Here is a 16,007-nt window from a genome sequence, read left to right as displayed (position 1 = left end):
TGAGTACTGACAACATGACAATAAATAACACAGTTTTCTGTGCCCTCAAGTGTTCATGGTTTCATGTGAGAGGCAATATTCTTGACTGATCTCCCTAGAAGGTGAAATTCTTGTGAATAGAAATTGTCTTTGTGTGTGTGTGTGACCAGATTCTACCAACAATTGGCATGTTAAAATGCTTAAAATATGTTCACTGATTTAACCCATGAATCGTAGACAGTTGACAGTAAAAGGAATCTTACATTCAGTGACTGTTCCAATTAGATATTTGATTCTCCTCTGAAATGGATCAATAGTTGGTCACTCAGTTTCTGCCAGCACTGGAGAGTTATTGTTTGTCATTGGTGTTTACAGACTCCAGTCAAAACGGCTTTCCTAGGTTTCTTCCTTCATAATGAGAAAGAAAGAAATACCGAACCAAGCGAAATCTGGGGGTGGGTGTGAGTCCTAGGATATGTGAACGAAGGTAGAAATAAATGAACATTATGCAGTGAGGAAGTCATATAAACAGGTTAGAAAAAGAGACTGAACTATTCACCTCACGTAACACCCATTTAAAACAGAGGGTCAACAGCTACAGCTGTTTCAGTTTTGCCAGTTTTGCCCTCCAAATTAGACACGTGCCTTCCATTTACTTTAATAGGAGCCATATGTGTGCTGTTGATGGCGGTACTTATCGCTGAGGAAGCAAAGTGCTGAGTTCCTGCCACCCACCCACATCTGTGGCTTTATAAGCCACAAGCAAATGAAAAACAAACATGCTGCTGGCATATTAGGAAGCCACGGAGGCTTGACAAAACCAACCAGGAAGCAAAAGCGAATGGGAGTGTGGAGACTATGCTGGTGGGCTGTTTGAACATCACAAAAGGTCAGGTCTTAAATTTACCATTCATGGGCAACTTCGCTTGTCATCATTGGGGTTGCTGGTTGAAGCATTGGGGAGCATATTCCCAAGACTCTCAGATCTGGGAATGAAGCACGAAACTCATGGTTAATCAATACAGAGGGTGCCAAAAAAATGTATACACATTTTAAGAAAGGTGTCACTTTGGTTAACGTTGTCAAGCAGTAGTTTGCCATCATCAGAAGTGTCTGCACACGGAGGGTAACCACTTTGAGCGCCTCTTGTAATTGCAGAAGTTAAACGTGACTTGTGTTCATCTTTTATTATCGGTATATATTGAGTATTACAATTTTAATACAGTTTTTTCCTTTCTTAAATTATGTATACATTTGTTTTGGAACCCTCCGCATAGCCATCAATTCATTGATTGAACAAATGATATGTTTGAGTTCACAGAAGTTTTCAGCTAGGATACGGTAACCCTTCGCAGCAAACCAGGTTGAAGTTTTAAGAAAAAAACAAACGTATTTTCATAAATACAGTTGAGGATCTGTAATGTAGCATTCATTATGCTATCTCCAAATTGGAAAGCAGTCAGTGATCAGCGGTGGTCTTGATAAATTGTAAAGCCTTTATGCAATGAAATACCATTTGTGGAAAAGTTGTAGAGGGTTAAGCCTGTAGACACTGGTAGGAACTTCTCAAGACATCTTACTAACAGAAAAAAGAAAATCTGAAGAACAATATATATGCAGACCTTGGTTCTGCAGACTGGGGATTCTCCAAAAACACAATTCCCTTGAAAGCTTAGTAGGTTTGGGCTCTATGTGCTACCAGTCAATTTTGGTAAAGACGAAGCTAATTATCTTGTTAAGTCAGGGCCCCAGAATTTAGATTCTGGCCAGGGGGCCATAGGGAGAGCTCTGTACTTCTGACCAGTGATTAGCTTAATACTCTCCAGTTTGGCCTCTGTCTCAAGATAGTTCAAAAGTCCCCTCTCACCTTTCCCTGGTTCACAATCTGTAGTCCAATAATTGGCTCCTTTGCTTGGGGTAGATTGTCTCCTGTTTAGATTGGGAGTTTACAGGTTGAGCTGTTTAAAAGAAGCCTGAGGGACAAAGCTGTTGCTTCCTCCTGCTATCTTATCTCCTGCTCCACTTTTAGCCTCAATTCCAACTTTATCCTGAGGCAGAGAATTTTGTCTCTCTAACCCTGCAAGTAAAAAGAGGAACAGAATTTAAAACGTCTTCAATTACTTGTATGTTGAAAGGGTCTTTCTTAGCAAGGTGTTATTTTCTTCCTTCTGCTTCCACATGGGCTAGCGTGCATTGAGGTTCTTTGTAAAAGAAATTTGTTTCTTGCCAGAGCTTCATGAAGGCTGCAAGGAGTAATCAATACATTCCTACATTCTAGAGTTTTATGCAAAATGTCCTAATATCCCAGCCTTATTAGGTATTTATCTATATCACCAGTATAATAGGTTACAACCACCTTGTAACAAACATTTCCAATTTCTTGGCTGAGTAAGGTAGAGGTATCCTTACTGCTATCGACCATATCACAGCTCACCTGATTCCACCTTTTATTGATTCTTATGTATAATACTGTATTTCCAAGTACTCGTTTCTGTATGAGATATAACTCAGTTTCAAGTAACAGAAACCTAACTCAATATACTTTAAAATTGTTTGTCTTCTATTTGTGAAACCAGGTAGTTTTTTCTGAAGCACAGCTGGACCCCATCAAAAGCTTAGTAGGTTTGGGATTAACCTCCTTGAGTGACAGTTGTCACACCCACGTGAAATTTCTACCCCTAAATTCTAGTTCCTTCTTCTAGGCTTCATTCTCTGATTTCTTATACTCACTTTTGGCAATGATAGACATATATATTTCTAAGGTGGGTATCCTCAGAAGAAAGGGAACGGCTCTTGTCTAATAGCAGAAGCAAACTTGGACTTATTCCATTGCCTCTAATTGGCCTGGCTGAGACATGTGCTCGTGCTAAACAGACCACTGTGGGTTGTCGGTGACTGGCCAGGTCTCACGCTCCCTCCTGAAGGCAGGTTTGAGCAGCTACACCTGAAACACTTTCAGGGAGAAGGGGGTGATTTCCCAGGGATGCGTGCTTTTTTTGCTAGAATTAAGAAATGATAGATTCTGGGCATGGAAAATAAAAGCTATCAATGACCGATAAAATATTAAAGAGATAGAAATCTATTTATAGGAGGAAGACACGGATTGGAAAAGGAAGCTAGGGAGAAATGGAAGATCCGGAGTAGGATGAATTTTTGAGAGATGGTGTTTTTCAAAGAGCAGGAGGAGATATTAGAGACGTTTGCTATACTACAATGTAGGATTTGGGGGAGACAGTATTTGAAAGCACACGTTATTGTATTTTATGCTATATGATTTTCTCTCACTTTTCAACAACTATGAGTAAAGACTTACATCTTTTGTCAAGGTCTTTTGGAAATATATTTGGGCTGTCTTGTAGATTTAATACTATGCTAATTCTGGGAACCATGAGGATTTATTGTACATGAAAATAGTATAAAGCAGAAATTCACCTAGCTTCACATTAGAATCATGACCGAGCTTTGAAAAATACCAATGCCCAGGCCCTTCCCCTACTAATGACTATAATTGGCCTGGGGCAGCCTTGGCATAGATATTTTCTAAAACCACTCTAGGTGATTCTACTACGCTGCCTGAATGGAGAAGCCCTCCTGCAGAGGTTATGCTGTCCAGCATGCAGATTAAGGCCCAGTCAAATGAATGGCATTTGTTGAGAATGCATGTGTACATTTTATCCAATAATGTTAAGGAGTTTAACATAACATGGGACCACCCAACCGTAATGCTTCAGTTAAATAGTAACAATAGTGTCAAGTAAGCTATCCAGTTGGTTATGAGGACCCCGATAGCTGACCTGCAGAGTAATTGTGAACCCAACAAAGTACTGCATGACTGCATTTCTTATAGTTGATTTTACAGTGCATTTGCAATAAATGGCAGACCTGGCCCCAAATTAAAGGTGAATATGTAAATGTCAAAAAACCTGCAGCAAAGGCTTCTGAGACCTACAGGGCAAATCAAATTTTCAGGCAGTGATCTTAGAGCAAAGCTGTTTTGACTTTGTACTTGTAGAAAGGAGGACCCGGGTTACTTAGTTCATATTTGGCATTGTGTGGTAACACTAGTTCCTGTGCAGGGAGCTGCCACCGCGTAGGGGGCTATAGTTGATTTTACTTTGAGTTACAAGTTCAGGTATTTCACTTCGTGTGGGGACAGAGCCCCAGAAAGTAGTTTACAGGCTCTCGGCCTCACGTGGAGGAGTGCTGGCTCGGGTAGTAGATGGCCGTCAGCTGTGGCTGATTGGCCATCGGCTGTAGCCAGTTAGCCAATTAGCCGCTAATATAACTGCTGTGGCTACGCTAGCTGGAGGAGAGAGAAGAGAAAAGATGGGGGCTAGCAAGAAGATGGCGGCTGGGCTGGCAAGCGTGGATGGCGGTTTGCGGACAGTGTGGATCCAGCCTCCAGTGAGAGTATAGTGCCGCCAGAGAGAATATAGTGGTATGACTCCCCTACCTATGGCTCCGTGGGTGTTCCTTTTTGGCCTCACCACATCCTGCGTTCTTGTATGGGGAGCGGGACCAGAGACCCCGAATGACACCCTGCACGACACTTCGTCCACCCTGTCTATCCCTCCCAGTCCCTTTTACTGGCTGCCATCCACTCCCAGTTGCATTCCCACTTTGATTACAGTGTCCTGGGGGTGTGGGGGGGTGTCCTCATTGGCAGATGCTGTGCTTGATGTTCCCGAGGCTGCCTCCATACCTGCACATGTAGCGTCCTGTACATTAGATCTGGGGAGCAAATGCGTTATTGATAATTGCCTGCCCTTGGAGTCTTTAATAAATAAAACACTTCTTGGTGATGAAGAGGAGCCGCCCATGAGCGTTTGCACACACCGCTTTAAAAAAACAACAAAAGAGGCTCCTGAGATTTTTTATTAGTGCTGTATTGAAAAATAACCCTTTTGATGCTGTCATTTATAGAATAACATTTCCTCAGTCATTTAGTAGTTTTCTCCCTCAAATTAGCCATTTTGAAGGTGAGGACCATTAGAATGTCCATCCTGAAGGATTAGAAAGAGGTGAGTTTCACTTGTTTTGTAATGAAGAAGGTTTGAAAGAGCTGAGCTTTTGCGTAACAAAAATGCTGTCAAAGGCCTGCATATAAAGCAGGGAGAAGAAGCCAGAAGAATGAAATCACTGACTTTCCAAGTCACCAAAACCCAGGTATCAGTAAAATACACTGGAGGCTTTGTAGACCAATACTGCTTTTTAATCCCCTTTTCTGGTTAGTTGAAGTTGAAGGAGCTTAAGATCTGTTTCAGGTTATCTGTTACTGTGTAGCAAACTACCCTCAAATAGTGGTTTTACACAAACAATCATTGTATCTCCGGTAGTGCTGAGAGTCGGCTGGGCTCAGCCAGGTGTTGCTCATTAGAATCTCTCACTGCACTGCAGACCCTCAGTGGCAGCGCTGGGACATCTCCACCTCCACACTCACCTGTCTGCTCCCTGGGGTGAGGGACATCACAGCTGAGGCTCCTCGAGCATCTTTCTCTGCGTCTATGTGGCATTTCCAAATGCTCTCACCAGCATCGTGGCTTCAGGGCAGTAAAACTTCTTACATGGTCACCCACTTGCTTTTATGGGAACTTTAGAGCTCTGTATTGATTATCTCATTTTTCTACAGAACAGAAAATTGCCAAAGGACATTATTTTATCTCCATCCAATAAGTCGGTGGTATACACATATCAACACATATACATAAACACATGTACCTTAGATGTACATTTTTATGCACACTGGGCTGCCATACAAGATCAGACTATTAAGTTTGTGAACTCATCATAGAAAAAGTGCTACATACCTCGTTGCTGAATATCATTATGGTCACCTTTGAGTACTTCCCTTGGGAAGCTAAGCACTGATGCCAGCACCTAGTCCACCCTTCAAAGCAATTTTGGAATTCTTTTTCTGGAATGGCCATCAGAGCTGTCGTCGTATTACCCTTGATGTCCTGAATGGCATCAAAATGTCTTCCTTTCAATATTTCCTTTATCTTTGGGTAAAGAAAGAAGTCACTGGAGGCCAGATCAGGTGCGTAGGGAGGGTGTTCCAATACAGTTATTTACTCGCTGAAAATTCCCTGAACAGACAGTGCAGTGTGAGCTAGTGCATTGTCGTGAGACAAGAGCCATGAATTGTTGGTGGAAGTTCAGGTCATTTAACTTTTTCACACAGCCGTTTCAGCACTTCCAAATAGTAAACTTGGTTAACTGTTTGTCTAGTTGGTACAAATTCATAATGAAAAATCCCTCTGATATCAAAAAAGGTTAGCAACATCATTGCAACAAGTTCACGAACTTAATTGTCTGACCTTAGATATATTTCATGTAAGAAGGGCTTCCCTTTTCTAGTAAAATAAATTAATTAGTGTGTATTGGTCTGCCACATTCAGATGTTATTTAGGTCCCAGCATAAGTATGCTACAACCTTATAAAAACTTCTTGTTTTCTGACAAGTTATTTATTAGGCTATTTTGCTGTTTATAGTGTTTATTTTTGCCTATTCACTTCTCACCTTTTTAAAGTCAACTTGCTTAGTATCTGGGAGTTCTTAAAATAATTTACTAGCTAATTTTACTGCCCAATAACTGGGCTATGATTTAGAATTCGCCCTAAGAGTATATATATTAATGTCTGAAAGTAATTCTTATGCCACTTGAGTCTCTGTATAAGTGTATTTATTTTACATATCTAGTACCCAAATGATCTGTTTTATTCTTTATGTAGAAATGTGCTAATAATTCAGTTAAAGCTTAAGTCAAATCAGAAAAAGTGTCTTGTCCAGGATTTATTTTCGGTAACAAAAGGTAAAAAGGTGAGTAAAGACATTTTAGGTAATTTTTCTAGTTACTTCTCACCTGCTGTAATATTACTCAGAACTACCATCATTGGGGAGAGGGGGCTTTCCCCCTAGTTCCAACAGAATTCACTCTTGGTCCCTCTTGCCCCCTCACTTACTCTGTTTCCCCGAAAATAAGACCTAGCCAGACCATCAGCTCTAATGCGTCTTTTGGAGCAAAAATTAATATAAGACACGGTATTATATTATATTATTATATTATATTACAGTGGTACGTTGGTTTTCGAACGTCTCCATTGATGAACATTTCGATTTATGAATGCCGCAAATTTTATGGATGTATGGTGTCATTAGATAGTAAAATTCATGCTAAATTTGCAGTTTTAGGGGTTGATTTTAAAGGTCTGGAACCGATTAATCCATTTTGTATTACTTTCTATGGGGAAACCGTGCCTCGGTTTTTGAACATTTCAAAGTCGATCAGACTTCTGGAACGGATTACGTTAGAAAACCGAGGTACCACTGTATATTATATTAGACCTGGTTTTATATTATAGTAAAATAAGACCAGGTCTTATATTAATTTTTGCTCCAAAAGACGCATTAGAGCTGATTGTCCGGCTAGGTCTTATTTTCGGGGAAACGCGGTACACCTCTCTACAGAGGAGTGACTTATCCATTGGGAAAGGGTGAGGAAGTGAGTTTGGGTGAGGAAGTGAGCATGTATGGCTCTCTCCCTTTCTCTTTCTTCACTCAGAAAAGCCTAAGATCTGGGGTTGCTCTTGGTTACGTGGTAAGCTTAGATCTAAGTGCCCTGCCCTGTTGGGGATGCCTGAGTGTGGGCAGTGCTGCCAAAGACTCGATGGGTATAGCAAATGCTATGGCTGCTCACCTCTCTCCTCCCAACCTTTACGTCTATAGCCAGAAGGTTGCTTATTAAAAATACCCTCTAGGTATTTTTCCTGGCCACAAGCGCATGCTTGGCCCATGCACAAGACAAGCTGGAAGAGCCCTAGAATTGATATCCCAAAGTCAGTTCTCAAACAAGGATGGAGTGGGAGTTGATGAATAAATGTGCTAGCTTTAGGGACACTAAGTTGAGATAACTCTGAGGTGTGTTCTCTGCTTTCTCCCAGAGTCCTCAGCTGGACTGAGTGCAGGCTGTCTGCAGTGCTAACTGGCTTTTGAATGTAATCTTTGCCAGTTTTTCTCCTTTCCCTGTCTCGTTTCCTACTCTTCTGCTCAGATTAATTTCCGAAAAAGAATTAGTTGCCGTCAAATCCTTGTCTTGGGTCCTGCTTCTGGGTGAATCTGTACAGGGTCCTTTGTTAGGAACCACTACCACCTCCCACGTATGTCACTTTTCTCCAATAGCTCATGAGTCATAAAGCTGGCATTTCCAGCCCTAGCTTCCTGACCTCTGTTTATATCAGTTAGTTCAGAACTCAGGAGAGTATAAATGATCTATATCATTGGGGCTCCTACTCAAAAGCCCATAAATTTTACTTTTACACTTCTCCTAGTTTTCTTACAATAAAATTAAAAAATATGAAATTAAGCCTCATAGACCATCATTAAGTAAATATGGCTCATAACCCTCTCTGTTTCTGCTAATGACATGGAGGAAAAAACATTATATATATATATATATATATATATATATATATATATATATATATATGATACATTTTTTTGTTTTGTTCACAGTGAGTGGTATAGTCTCATGATAAGTTTAATCTCATTAGCTAGCATTTGACAAAAATTGCGTCAGTTGACAGTATTAAATGTTTTTCGTTTTTCAGTTTTTCATGTTGGATAACCACATTTACATCTGTCTCTTTATTCTACCTTTGTATATGTGGTTTTCTCAGAAAACAGAAAATATTTATAATAGTGCGTTGCTCTTTATTTTCATTTGCTCTTGGAACTGAGTCAGGAAAATTTACAAATGGAAAGTTGATGCTAAGAAGTTAACCTGATATGCAAACTTGGGTTAATTTTTTAGCGTCAATCTCATCTATAAAATGGGCGTGAAATTATTTTACCTATATCACAGGATTGCTGTTAATATCAAATGTGAATGAAAATGTCTCTTAAGCATAAAGTAGTATAAAAATGGTAGTTTTGATTTCCTCAGGGATAATTTCGTTTTGCAGGCCAAGAGGGATACCTAATTCTCAAGAATAGGGCTAAGTTGAAAGTACAGGTGAGGCTACCACAAGAGCACCTTGACCTCGGAAGTAGAAAGATTAAATTTTCTGGGGGCAGATGTGTGTGTGTGTGTGTGTGTGTGTGTGTGCGCGCGCGCGCCAATCTATTCTAAGCATGATAAATTTAAGTGCCATACAGGTGAAAGGGAGTTGATTGTTTTGCTTGATTCTTTGCAGCAGAGACAATTACCCAAATAGAACCTTCTCTAAAATTGCTAGTAAGAAACTGAAGTAAGATTATTTACATTGGGAGTGTGGAAAAGCCAGCTACAATTCCTTGGAATTGATCAATAGCTGTGAGCCTCAAGTAGCTGTCCATCTCACCTGGTGCTTATGCTCCCAGGTGGGAATGCACCTGACAGTCAAGTTTATTAAGGTAATTTTGCTGTTTGCTGCATATCTGACCCCTAAGAACCATTGTTTCTTCCACCCAAACGTGACATTCGTTCAATAAAATAGACATTCTCTGATATCATGAAAAAAATTGGGAGTTCATTTATCATAGTGTTCATTAATGAACTTTTTTGATGTTTGTGAGTTTCTATATTTGATATCCTATTATTATTATTATTATTATTACATCTCAAGCATCTCCAGAATATTATGTCCTAGTGTAAATTTAGGCAAACTATTAAAAATAAATACAGTGTTTTTATTTTCTAGCTTTCACTGACACCTGGTGGCCTGTCATGCCATGTGGGGAAAGAAAGCCATGCTAGGTTGTGCTTTGGCTGGACAGCAGCTTGGCATCTTCTGACTGTATAATGTACCTGGATCTCAGAGAATCTTCAATTTCTAATTCAAGTTGTATGTATCCCATCTAGAGCCCCTTGCCATGACCATCCAGTTTCCGTGTCATATTTTCAATGATGGGTTTCACTTCTTTGCTAAGGATTTTCAGTATTAGGATTTTTATTTTTGCTGAGGTTAAATTTACTTTCTACTTTATACAGCTATTAACATTCTCTCCTCCCATATTCCTTCTGGATATTCCTTGTATAGATTCTCATTGTTGTTATTTGGGACAGAAATGGAAGCCAAATGGCTCATAAGATGTGTTGGATGGTCTAGACTGAGATCTGCCTTCTCAACTGCAGATTGTGTGTGTGTGTGTGTGTGTGTGTGTGTGTGTGTGTGTGTGCGCGCGCGCGCTTGTGTGTGTGTGCATGTGTGTGTGTGTGTTTGTGTGTATGTGTTTAGGGAGAGGAGGAGTTAGAAATATAGAGTTCAGTCTTCATTCTGACTTTATTTACCTTTGCCCATAGTGTCACACAGAAACTGTCTTAGAAAGTGAAATTGAGTCAGTATAGAAATGGCCTGTTCTAAGCCTGTTGGCATTCTAGAATATTAACTAATCACCCATCCTCTTCTCTGAGAACAAATAGGTACAAAACTGATTCAGGGTAAACAAATAAAATTAAATGATTAGTTTTTAAATCAAGAACTAATGATTGCCAAAGCCTAGGGCTCCCTGGTTGGCAACAAAGGCAAAATCACAGGCCTCCTACTACCTGCATCTAAATCTAGACCTTGATGTGGCCTTAGAGAGAGTTGAGTCAGCAGAGCAGACAGTGACTTGACTCTGCCAGGGATTGGAGGATCTGAGGCTGTCACACAGCCTGGTGGGAGTGCAGGGAGAAGGGAAATGTTCCCATGTTAGTGCACTCGAGTAGATAAACTGTAATAGCCTTGGAATAGTGAGGTCTAAAACCAATGCAGGCCAAAACGAAAACTCAGTCATGGTTGAGAGGCACCACACAATGCTTTTTGGCTCTGTATGAAGTTCACAGTTGTTACCATGTCTGTTTCTATTCCATTCCAGCAGTAAAGAGGATCTGACACATTGGGTAAAAATAGCCAATAGACAAGAAGCTGAATGCCTTAGTAACTCATTCGAATACATTGGTTTGCAAACTGGGGACAGATTGAGGAAAATGCAGAAAATAATTATGTAGAAATCCTACACGTAAATAAGAGGACCTAGTAGGCACTGACAAAAGAAGTGCTATTTGGAAATTCAAGGAGAATGGGAATAATGTGGGGGGAATATATATGTATATTTCCTACAGAAGCTCACACTTAGGGCTACAATTAGTGTCACATCACAAACTCTCCATGTGCCCAGCACCATGCTGGGTGTTTGCTATGGGAGGTCTTCAGTTCTTCAGTCAGTGTCCCCTCTAAAGTGTGTGTTGGGGTTCTCCAGAGAAGCGGAAGCAATAGGATAGATAGATATAGATATAGAAAGAGATTTATTATAAGAAAGAGAATATTTTAAGAAATTATATAGAGGCTGAGAAGTCCCAGGATTTGCCGTTTGCAAGCTGGAGAACCAGGAAAGGCAATGGTAGGATTCAGTCCAAGTCCAGGGGAGTGAGAATTAGGGGAGCTCCCAGTATGGTGTAACTTCCAGCATGAAGCCTATGGCCTGAGAACTGGGAAGGGTGATGGGGGGAGGGGGGTACCGATGTAAGTCCCGGAGTCCAAAGGCCCAAGAATCAGGAGCTCCAATGTCTGAAAGCAGGAGAAAATGGATGTCTCAGCTCAGGGAGAGAGAGAGAGAGGATTCTGCCTTCCTCTGCCTTTTAGTTCTATTCAGACCCTGGATGAATTGGGTGATTTCCACTCACAATGGTGAGGGCAGATGTGTTTTTTTCCTCAGTCCACTTATTTAAATGGTAATTTCTTCTGGAAACACCCTCACAGACACACCTAGAAATAATGTTTTCCCAGCTATCTGGGCATCCCTACCCCAGTCAAGGTAAAATATTAAATGAACCATCACAAAGGGCCTCAAAAATTCCTGACATTTAATACATAATTATTTTTTTGCTCTTTTCATAGGCAACAAATAGGATTAACAAACTGTGCTTATTGTTTATTGTTCTTAAGTCATTGCAAAAAAATCTACATTTTATAAAAGGGGAGAAAGTATGTGGATTTCAGAAAATTTCTGGGATTAAACTCTTATTTGTCCCCCAATTTTTCATGCTGTTTAATGGTTCCATAACAGAGAGAGATCTGCCCATTCTTGACTCAAAGGAAGGAAGAGTTGTGATTAGACAGCACAGTTTGAAGCCCAGGAGATACTAGGAGTACATAGCTTCTCCTCACCTTTGGAAGCTGGTCAAGGCATGAGGTTTGTCTGTAGATTGTATGCAAGCCTTAGGAGTCCTGGACAGCTCAGGTGGGAAGACAGACACCATGCTCAGAGCACGGGCACAGCTCGTATTATTTGGGTACTACCTGGCCCACATGTTGTTAGGTCAGGCAAAGGCTTTTTGGCTGGTCTCTCTAATTGTCCTAAATTTCCATCTCATTGTGATTAGACAATACAGAGTAAAGTCCTGCCTAGAATGGGGAGGTATCTCTGATTTTGTAAAGCTCCTGAGATACTTGGCACAGAGTTTTGGCTGACACCAAAACAGTACTGGAGAAAAACACTTGAAAAATACCTTATTCCTACAACTGTCAAAAGTCTGTCCTTCTCTGGGGCTAGTATGATACCTTAAAGACAGGAGTCATGTCTTATCTATCTTGGTATCCTTAGCAACTGACACATCAGGAGGTACAAAATAAATTAGATAAATGGACAGAAGTTAAGGCTATCAAGGGGAACCGTAGGAGGTGAGACTAGCCGGATAGAATGACTATAGGCAACTCATGAGGTGTCTTGAATGAAGTCTGGCTAACGTGTCATTGATTTGAAAAGTAAAACATATTATTTAGTTGACTATTTGAGTCTGAAACTATAATATTAGCTTAAAGTCCAGGAAAGTCATACAAATGAGAAACTATGGTGACAAGGCCTCTGTATGTGATTTGTGAACTCACCTAACTCAAATAGGATAGTGCTTCACTGTCTAGAAGAGGAGAGAGTTAAAAATGGATCTTACCAAGTCTCTCGGCATCAGGTGTTCATGGGCGCTTTTGGCCGGGGTTGAATCGTAGAGAATTCCTGCCTGCATTCTTGGAGTGCCCCAAGTGCCAATTGTCTGTGGTTTTGATTAAAGATAGATCTATGTGCCTTGCATGCCAGACTTGCAGGCGGCAGAGTTGACTTTCTGCCATGAAATGTTAGCAGCCCTGGCTTTTGTGCTTACGCACAAAGGATCATCCTACAGCTGGAAGAGGGCTTCAGGGCTGCCTGGAAGTCGGGGGAATATTTGTGTTAAAAAGATTTCCTTTTAAAATAGCCTAGGCCTTCAATCCACTGACTGTTTAGGGAGGCACTCATCTCCTTTCATAAAATTTATCCTAAGAGAGGTATTAAAATGTTGTTAGGGATGGCCACCAGTCTGGCTTGCAGTTTAAGAGGGAGATCGAAACAATGATATACTTAGGAAAGGACTTTTGAGCCTCTTCTTCCTGGGAAAGAGGACGAGACAGTTCAATCAAGTTTATGAACGAAACTGTCAACAAAAGTTTCGGATAGCTGTTTAGATCTCAGATTGGGCCTCCCTTCAAAAGAGTGTTACAGAAAATTTAGAACTGTCAGATCATTTTATCCTGTTGCTTACAACTCTTCAGTGATTCTTTATTGTTTCTTGAGTAATGTACAAACTCTTTAATATGACGTTCATAGCTCTTCAAAATACAGTTCCGAAGTTCCTTTTCAGTGTCTTCATGCAATTCCTTCCATCTGCTTGTTTTTCATCCCACAGACACCTGGTATAACCTCACACACCTCTCTAGCTCCTTCTACTATGTTCTCTGAAACAACCCTGCATATTTTGCTTGGGGTGAAATACATACAACATAAAATAGCATTTTCACCATTTTAAAGTATAAGATTCAGTGCCTTAATTGCATTCATAATACTGTGCAACCATCCTTACCTAATTCCAGAACTGTTTCATCACTGCAAAAAGAAACCTGTACCCATTAAGTAGTCACTGCCAATTTCCCGCTCTCCCACCAGCCCTCGGAAACTGCTGACCTGCTTTCTGTCTTTATGGATTTACCTATTTTGGGTATTCTATGTAAATGGAATCACATTATATGTGCCCTATGTGTCTGGCCTCTTTCACTTAGCATTATGTTATCAAGGTCCATCCATGTTGTAGCATGAATCAGTACCTCATTCCTTTTGGTAGCCGAATAGTATTCCATTATATGGATTTAGCACATTTTGTTTATCCATTCATCCATTATGGATATTTGGGTTATTTCCACCTTTTGGCTATTGTGAATAGAGCAGCTATGAGCATTTGTTTACAAAGTTCCTTTTAGGTACACGCGCACACACACATGCGCGCGCACACACACACACACACACACACACACACCCTTAGAAGCAGAATTGCTGGGTCATATTGTAATTTTAGGTTTAATTTATCAAAGAACCACCAAGCTATTTCCTACAGTGGCTGTGCCATTTTACATTTCCTTCAACAATGTGTGAGGATTCCAGTTTCTCTACATGCTCACCAACACGTCTTATTTTTCATGTTTTTCCTATGGCCATCCTAGTGGGTGTAAAGTGGTATCTTGTTGTTTTAATTTGCATTTCTCTAGTGATTAATGATGTTGAGCATTTTCTCATGTGCATGTTGACCATTTGTATATCTTCTTTGAAGAAATGTCCATTTAAGTTCTTTGGCCATTTTAAATTATCTTTTTTGTTGCATTGTAAGAGTTCTTTTATATTCTAGATATTAGACCCTTATTGGATATGTGATTTGCAAATATTTTCTCCCGTTCTGTGGATTGACTTTTTACTTTTTTGATGTTTCCTTTGATGCATAAAAGTTTTCAAAGTTGCTGAAGTACAATTTATCTATTTTTTCTTGTGTTGCTGTGCTTTTGGTGTAATATTTTAAAAAGCATTGCCAAATCCAAGGTCATGAAAATTTTCCTCCATGTTTTTTCCTAAGAGCTTTATAATTTTAGTTATTTAAAAACTTTTTTCATTAGTTTCATGTGTACAAAGCAACATAATAGTTAGAGATTTAAATGTCTCATAAAGTGATAACCCACCCTGCAAGCTACTACCCCTCTGACATCTTGTATAGCTGTTATAATACAATTGACTATCTTCCCTATGTTGTACTCCACATCCCATGACTGTATATACATATATATTTAGTTATAGTTGACATTCAATATTATTCTACTTCAGCTTCAGGTGTATAGCACATTGGTCAGGCATCTACACAGTCTATGACGTGACCCTCTCCGATAAGTCCAGTGCCCATCTGGCACTTTACATGACCTTTACAACATTGTTGATTATATTCCCCAAGTTGTACTAACTACAAATTTGTATTTCTTAATACTTTCACCTTTTTCACCCTGACCCCAACCCCATTCCCATCTATCACCCTGATAGATCTGGTACTTATGTGGCACAATACTTACTTATTACGATATTATTGAGTATATTCCTTACACTATACCCTATGTCCCCATGACTGCTGTGTAACAACCAATTTGTACTTTTTAATACCTTTGCCTTTCACCCATCCTTAACCCTCCTCCCATCTTAAAGAAGTTCCTCTAAGATTCCTTATGATATTGGTTTGGTCGTGATGAACTCCTTCAGCTTTTTCTAGTCTGGGAAGCTCCTTATCTGTCCTTCAATTCTAAATGACAGTCTTACTGGGTATAGCAATCCTGGTTGTATGTTGTTGCTTGGAATATTTCCTGCTACTCCCTTCTTGCCTGCGAAGTTTCTGATGAGAAATCAGCTGCCAGTCTTATGGGGGCTCCCTTGTAGGTAACTAACTGCTTTTCTCTTGCTTCTTTTAAGATTTTCTCTTTGTGTTTAACCTTTGGCATTTTAATTAAGATGTGTCTTGGTGTTGGCCTCTTTGGGTTTATCTTGTTTTGGACTCTGTGCTTCCTGGGCTTGCATGTCTATTTCCTTCACCAGGTTAGTGAAGTTTTCTGTCATTATTTCTTCAAGTAGGTTTTCAATTCCTTTCTCTCTCTCTTTTCCTTCTGGTACTGCTATCATGTGAATATTGGTACACTTGATATTGTCCCTGAGGCCCCTTAAACTTTCCTCAGTT

The 16,007-nt window shown here is 40.0% G+C and overlaps 1 long non-coding RNA gene across 3 annotated transcripts in view; it reads left to right on the top strand.

The window, feature by feature from the left end:
* The first annotated feature begins 779 nt into the window (after window positions 1-779).
* The window catches only part of LOC141567827 (uncharacterized), a 176,521-nt gene continuing 161,293 nt past the window's right edge, over window positions 780-16,007 (top strand). For all 3 annotated transcript variants that reach the window (XR_012490679.1, XR_012490678.1, XR_012490677.1), the window contains exon 1: window positions 780-868. This is a non-coding gene — a long non-coding RNA (uncharacterized LOC141567827). The remainder of the gene's footprint in view (window positions 869-16,007) is intronic.

Source organism: Rhinolophus sinicus, linkage group LG12, assembly GCF_036562045.2.
Source record: "Rhinolophus sinicus isolate RSC01 linkage group LG12, ASM3656204v1, whole genome shotgun sequence".
Taxonomy (NCBI): Eukaryota; Metazoa; Chordata; class Mammalia; order Chiroptera; family Rhinolophidae; genus Rhinolophus; species Rhinolophus sinicus.
This window is presented reverse-complemented; position numbering and strand designations above follow the sequence as displayed.